Consider the following 6,805-nt stretch of genomic DNA (forward strand, 5'->3'; position numbering starts at 1 on the left):
TTACATATTTCCTTTGCCCTCAGCAAGCACCTTAGTGCTGGTTGTGGTTCTTTTCCTAACAGAATGCCCCCAAACCTTCATTCTTGAAAGGTCTGTGCCTTTAGAAGTTTTGGCTTAAATTGGGTTGTTACAGTTTCCCTTTGGTTTTAATCACAGGACATGGTAGTACCAGTAGATGCCTTAAGGCTCTCTTATATTCCAGACATACTTTTCCTTACCTCCATTATGTAGTAGAATCCCAATTTCCCCTTGGTGGTCAGAATCAACCACCCCAGCTAGTACAGTAACTCCCTCCTTGGTTTGTTGATTCAGAGGCATGAGGAGCTGGGGTGGCAGTCCTAACTTCCAATTCAATGGAATCATGTCTTCTGGGAAAAGTACTCTTCCCTTTGGCACGAAGACTTATAGACCAGCAGAGCATAACGCAAGGATGGGAAGAAAAATTGTACTAGTGGGTCACTGGGTGTTACTACTAGTGAATAGTAACGTTTCATTTCCACTCCTTAATTCCTGGAAGCATGAATCCTAGCTGTGGGAGAAACAGCACCATACCTGAAATGCTGATATAGAACATATATAGTATCCTGAAGTACATTGCTACAGTCCTGCAAAGTATTGTCTACTAGATCTTCAAAAGGCTATTCAACCTTTATAACAAGCTGGCTATTTCAGGATAATGGGGTAACATGATAAGACCAGTAAATTCCATGGACATGGATCCATTGCTGTACTTCATTTGCTGTGAAGTGAGTTCTTTGATTAGAAGCAATGCTGTTTGGAATACCATGACGGTGGATCTGGAAGTCCACAGATGGTAGTTTTGGCAGAAGCATTATATGCAAGGAAAGCAAATCCATATCCAGAATAAGTGTCTGTTTCATGAAGAGCAAAGCACTATCCCTTCCATGATGGAAGTAATCCAATGTAATCAACCTGCCATGAGGTAGCTGGCTTATCACCCCAGGGAATGGTGCTGGCTCTCAGTTTTGGGCTCTACTGCTGGCAGATCAGGCACTCAGCATTGGCTGCAGCCAGATTGACTGTGGTGGGTAGAAGTCCATGTTACTCAGCCCATATATAACCTCCATCCCTGCTACTGGCTGCTATGTTCATAAGCCAATGGACAATGACAAGGGTGGCTAGGGAAAGAGGTTGACTTGTATCCACAGAAGAGGTCATCCTATCCACTTGATTATTAAAAATCCTCTTCTGCAGAGGTTACCCTTTGGTGAGCATTCACGTAAGATACAAATATCTTTACATTCTTTGCCCATTCAGAGAGGTCTATACTACTAGGTTTCCTGTCACCAGTTTTCCAATCATGTTCCAAGTCCCTAACTATCCAGCCAAACCACTGGCCACAGCTCATTAATCAGTATAGACTTAAGCCTCTGGCCATGTCTTTTGCAGACAAAATGAATGAGCAGGTACTCTGCTCAAAGTTCTTCACCACTGTTCTTCTGGGATGTCCTAGAAAGGGGCTATAGTGCTATAGCTGTCCACTTTTCGGTGGTGCCTGCATATTGTGTAGAACCATCTATAAACTCATCCTGAGGGACTGTTCCTCAGTCAGCTGGTCATAGGGAACTCTCCCTGAGGCCATAATTGCAGACTGGGAAGGTAATGTGACTATGGTCATTTAGGGCTAATTTATTGTACCAGGAAAAAAGAACTAAGCCAGAAATAGGGAAAAAAATATATATTTATATTTATATATGCCAAGTGCTTGCAAAAATTTTTTCCATTGTTAATAAAAACATTTATTTTGCATTTTATACAGAACAACAGAACAACCTGAAGTCTGGATCATAACTTGACAGTTACCCAGGGGTTTACAGACAATGTGTCCATCTCAGTGTGGTTCTGGGGATTAGGGAATCCACACAAACATAGGCAGGAGTTGCAAGAGAGGAAGGGGGTACAGTAGGAGTGTATTTCAATCCTTTCTTAAAGAAAAAGTCTCAAAAAAAAAAAAAAGAAAAGGCAATCTCTCTCTCTCTCTCTATATATATATATATATCTTCTATTCAGAACCAGCATCATGTATAATACATATGATACATAAATCTATATATAATTATTGATAATATAGGATCAATAGGATAATATGAGATCCTAGTAGATCATATGTATAATATATTATATATATAAAGAGATTTATTGTAAGCACTTAGCTTATGTGATTGAAGGCTGGGTAGGTAAGTTTGAGGTCCGTAGGCTGGCAGGCTGGGGCCCTGGCAGGAGCTAAAGCTGCAGTCCACTGGCAGAATTTCTTCTTCCTCAGGGAAACTTCAGTTCCATTCTTAATGCCTTTCAACTGGTTGGATTGGGCCTGCCATATTATCCAGGATAATCTCCTTTTCATAAAATCAACTGATTGTAGGTGTTAATCTTACCTGGAAAACCCCTTTCCAGCAATACCAGGATTAGCGTTTGATTGAAAAATAGTTGATACATAAAATTGACTATCACAGTTTGCAAACTGAGATTCTGTTATACCTTCTCATAGAGGAATCCAAACATGTACAGAAAGGCAAGCCATTTTTAAAAGCAACTTTATTGAAGTGTAATTGATACACAATAAATCGCACATATTTAAATTGTACTATTTGGGGCACTTGGGTGGCTCAGTGGTTGAGTGTCTGCCTTCGGCTTAGGTCATGATCCTAAGGTCCTCGGATCGAGTCCTGCATCAGGGTCCCCACAAGGAGCCTGCTTCTCCCTCTGCCTATGTCTCTGCCTCTCTCTCTCTCTGTGTCTCACGTGAATAAGTAAATAATAAAATCTTAAAAAATATAAAGTGCACAATTTGATACATTTAGTGACATATGTATAAGCCACTAAAACTATCAACTACAATCAAGGTATCAAACATTCCTATCCACGTGAATAAGTAAATAAATAAAATCTTAAAAAATATAAAGTGCACAATTTGATACATTTAGTGACATATGTATAAGCCACTAAAACTATCAACTACAATCAAGGTATCAAACATTCCTATCCACCCAAAGTCTTCTCATGACCCTCTCTGACCCTCCCTCTGCCTTCCTTGCCACCCTCCAGCCCCAGGCAATCACTGAGTTGCTTTACCTCACTGTAGATGAATTTGCATTCTCTAGAATTTTGTAAAAATGGCATCATGTGGTGTGTACTTTTTTGGGGGTTTGGTTTCTGTCACTCCACATAATTAGTTTGAGATTTATCCATGCTGTTCTTCTGTGTGTCATAGTTTATTGTTGAGTAGTCCTGTCATGCTGATATACCACAGTGTATTTATCCATTCCCCAATTCAGGAACATTTGAGGTTCCATTTTGACAATTATGACTAAAGCTGCTATAAACATTGTATTCAGGATTTTGTGTTCAGGTTTTTATTTTATTTGGGTAAGTAACTTAGGAATGGGTTTGCTGAATTCTATGGTAAACACATGTTTAACCTTCAAAGAAACTGCCAAAATAATTTTCCAGAGGTGCCACACCATTTTATATTCCCACCAACAGTGTGTGAGATTTTCAGTTTTTATTGTCAATTTTTCTTTTTCTTTATTTTATTTTTTCTTTATTTTTTCAATTTTTCTTTTTAAATTTAACTTTTCAAAAGGTGTGTAGCAGTATCTCATTGTGATTTTAATTTCCATTTCCTAAGTGACTAATGATGTTGAGCATCTTCTCAAGTGATTGTTACCTATATATCCTTTCTCATGTTTAATTGGGTTATTTTCTCATTGTTGAGTTTTAATAATTCCTTTTTTTTATAAAAAGATTTATTGATTAATTTTAGAGAGAGAGCACATGCAAGTGCCTGAGTGGGAAAGGGGCAGAGGGAGAGAATCTCAAGCAGGCTCCCCACTGAATATAGAGCCAGACTTGGGACTTGATCTCACCATCCATGAGATCATGACCTAAGCCAAAACCACAAGTCTGTTGCCCAACCAAGTGAGCCACCCACATGCCCCTTAAGAATTTCTTCTGTGCTCTGGATCTGAGTCCATTCTCAAATACGGGATTTGCAAAGACTGTTTTTCAGTCTGTGGCTTGACTTTTCATTCTCTTAATTGTTTTTTTACAAAGTAAACATTCAGTCTAACATCTCTTTTTTGCATTGTGCTTTTGGTGTATCTAAGAACACTTTGATAACCTAAGGTAACAAAGGTTCCTCCTACTTTTTTCTAAAAGTTGTTAAGTTTGTTTAGATTTTATTTATTTATTTGAGAGAGTGTGAGAGAGAGCACAAGCAGCAGGGAGACGCAGAGGGAGAGGGACAAACAGACTCCCCACTGAGCAGGGAGCCCCTTGTGGGGCTCTGGGGCTCTATCCCAAGGCCCTGCGATCATGACTGGAGTCAAAGGCAGACACTTAACTGACTGAGCCACCCAGGTGCCCCTAAAAGTTTTACGTTTAGATCTATGATGCATTTGGAGTTAATTCTTGTAAATGATGTGAAGTGAATGTAAGTTTGCTGCTTCTCTTTTCTCTTTTTTCCCTCTCCTCTCTGTCCCTTTTGCATATGGTCATATCTTCCGATTGTTTTGACATTTTTGAAAAGACTCCATTTTTTTGTTCAATTTCCTTTGCGTCTTTGTAAAAATTCAATTGGCTATATCTGTGTGTTTCTGGACTTTCTGTTCTGTTCCATCAATCTGTGTGTCTATCTTTCTGCCAATACCTTACTGCAGCTTTAAGGTAAGTCTTAAATTTGGGTAATGTGAATCCTCCAAATTTGTTCTTTTTTTTCAAAATTATTTTGGCTGTTCTAGTTTCTTTGCCTTTGTATATAAATTTAAGAATTGTTTTATAATATTTACAGAATATCTTTCTGGGGTTTTGGGTTGGATTGCATCGAATTTATAAATCAATTTGGAGACAATTGGCAGCTTAACCTAAATTAGTTTGCTGATCCATGATCCTTCTGCCTTTTTTGTTTTCTGTGACTTTTTTCTAGGATTGTTCTGCACATATTTGTTAGATTTATATCTAAGTATATCTGTGCTATTGTAATAGTAATGTTTTTATTTTTACTTTTTAAAAAGATATTATTTATTTATTTATTCATGAGACATACAGAAAGAGAGAGATGGGATGCTTGGGTGGCTCATCGGTTTAGCACCTGCTTTTGGCCCAGGGCATGATCCTGGAGTCTTGGGATCAAGTCTCACATGGGGCTCCCTGCAAGGGGCCTGCTTCTCCCTCTGACTGTGTCTCTGCCTCTCTCTTTCTGTGTCTCTCATAAATAAATAAAATTAAAAAAAAAAAGAGAGAGAGAGGGAGATAGAGAGAGATTGAGAGGCAGAGACCTAAGCAGAGGGAGAATCAGGCTCCCTGCAAGGAGCGCAATGTGGGACTGGATCCTGGATCCTAGGGTCATGCCCTAAGCCAAAGGCAGACACTCAACCACTGAGCCACCCAGGCGTCCCAATAGTAATGTTTTTAAACATTTATGTTTCCACTTGTTCAATATTAGAATACAGAAACATGATTGATTTTTGTGTGTTTACTTGGATCCTGTGGCTTTGCTAATTAACTCATTTTTAAGTTCTAGCACCTTTTTGAAGATTCCATGGCATTTTCTACTATCTGTAAATGGAAACAGTTTTATTTCTTCCTTTCCTTTCTGTAAGCTTTTCTTTTTCTGCATTTGCTACAACTTCCAGTATATACTGAATAGGAGCGGAAAGAGTGAACATCTGGGCTGCTTCTAGATCTCAGGGAGAAAGCATTCAAGCTTTTACCATAAAGTATGGTATTAATTGTAGGGTCTTTGCTTTGCTTTATTTTTATAAAAGATCTTTTTTTGGGTTAGGGAAGTTCCATTTTACTCCTGGTTTCTGAGAGTTTTTGTCTCAAATAGACATTGAAATTTGCCAAATGCTTTTACCATGCCTGTTGAGATGATCATGTGGTTTTTCTTTTATATCTATTACTATGGGAAATTACATTGATTGATTTTTAAGTGTTAAAGTCAAACTTGCATTACTAGAATAAATGCCACTTGATCATAACAATTATCCTTTTTATATGTTGTTGAATTTTATTTGCTAAAATTTTGTGAAGAAGTTTTGCACATGTTTTCAGGAGGGATGTTGGTCTGTAGTTTTCTTTCCTTTTTATATTTCATCTGGTTTTGTCATCGGACTCAGGTTAGCTTCCAAGAATGAGTTAGGAATTATTTCCTCCTCTTTAATTTTCTGCAAGTGTTTGTGCAGAATGGTTATTATTTCTTTCTTAAATGTTCAGTAGAATTAATCTATGAGTCCATCCATATCTTGAGTTTTCTTGTGCATAGATTTTTAACTGCAAATTCAATTTCTTGAGTAGATTTAGAGCTATTCAGATTATCTACCTCTTTTTGAGTAATCTTTGCTATTGCAAAGTTATTTCTCCATTCCATCCAAGTTATAGAATTCATCAGCAAAAGCTAATGATATTTCCTTATCATTTTATTTACATGGGATCCGTAGTAATATCATCTACTATTGGTGATTTTGTCTTCCTTCCTCCCCTTTAATTAGTTTTGCTGGACGTATATCAACATTATGGATCTTCTCAAGAAACCAGATTTTGGTTTCATTTATTTACTCAATTTTTATGTTTTCTATTTTGTTCATTTCCACTCCAGTCTCTCTCTCTTTTCTTTCTTTCTTTCTTTCTTTCTTTCTTTCTTTCTTTCTTTCTTTCTTTCTTTCTTTTCTGCTTACTTTGGGATCAATGTGCTGTTCTTATTTTTGTGGAAACTGAGGTCATTGCTTAAGATCTTTCCCGTTTTCTAATATAGGCATTTAGTGCTATACATTTTCCTCTAAGC

Source organism: Nyctereutes procyonoides, unplaced genomic scaffold, assembly GCF_905146905.1.
Source record: "Nyctereutes procyonoides isolate TBG_1078 unplaced genomic scaffold, NYPRO_anot_genome, whole genome shotgun sequence".
NCBI classification, from domain to species: domain Eukaryota; kingdom Metazoa; phylum Chordata; class Mammalia; order Carnivora; family Canidae; genus Nyctereutes; species Nyctereutes procyonoides.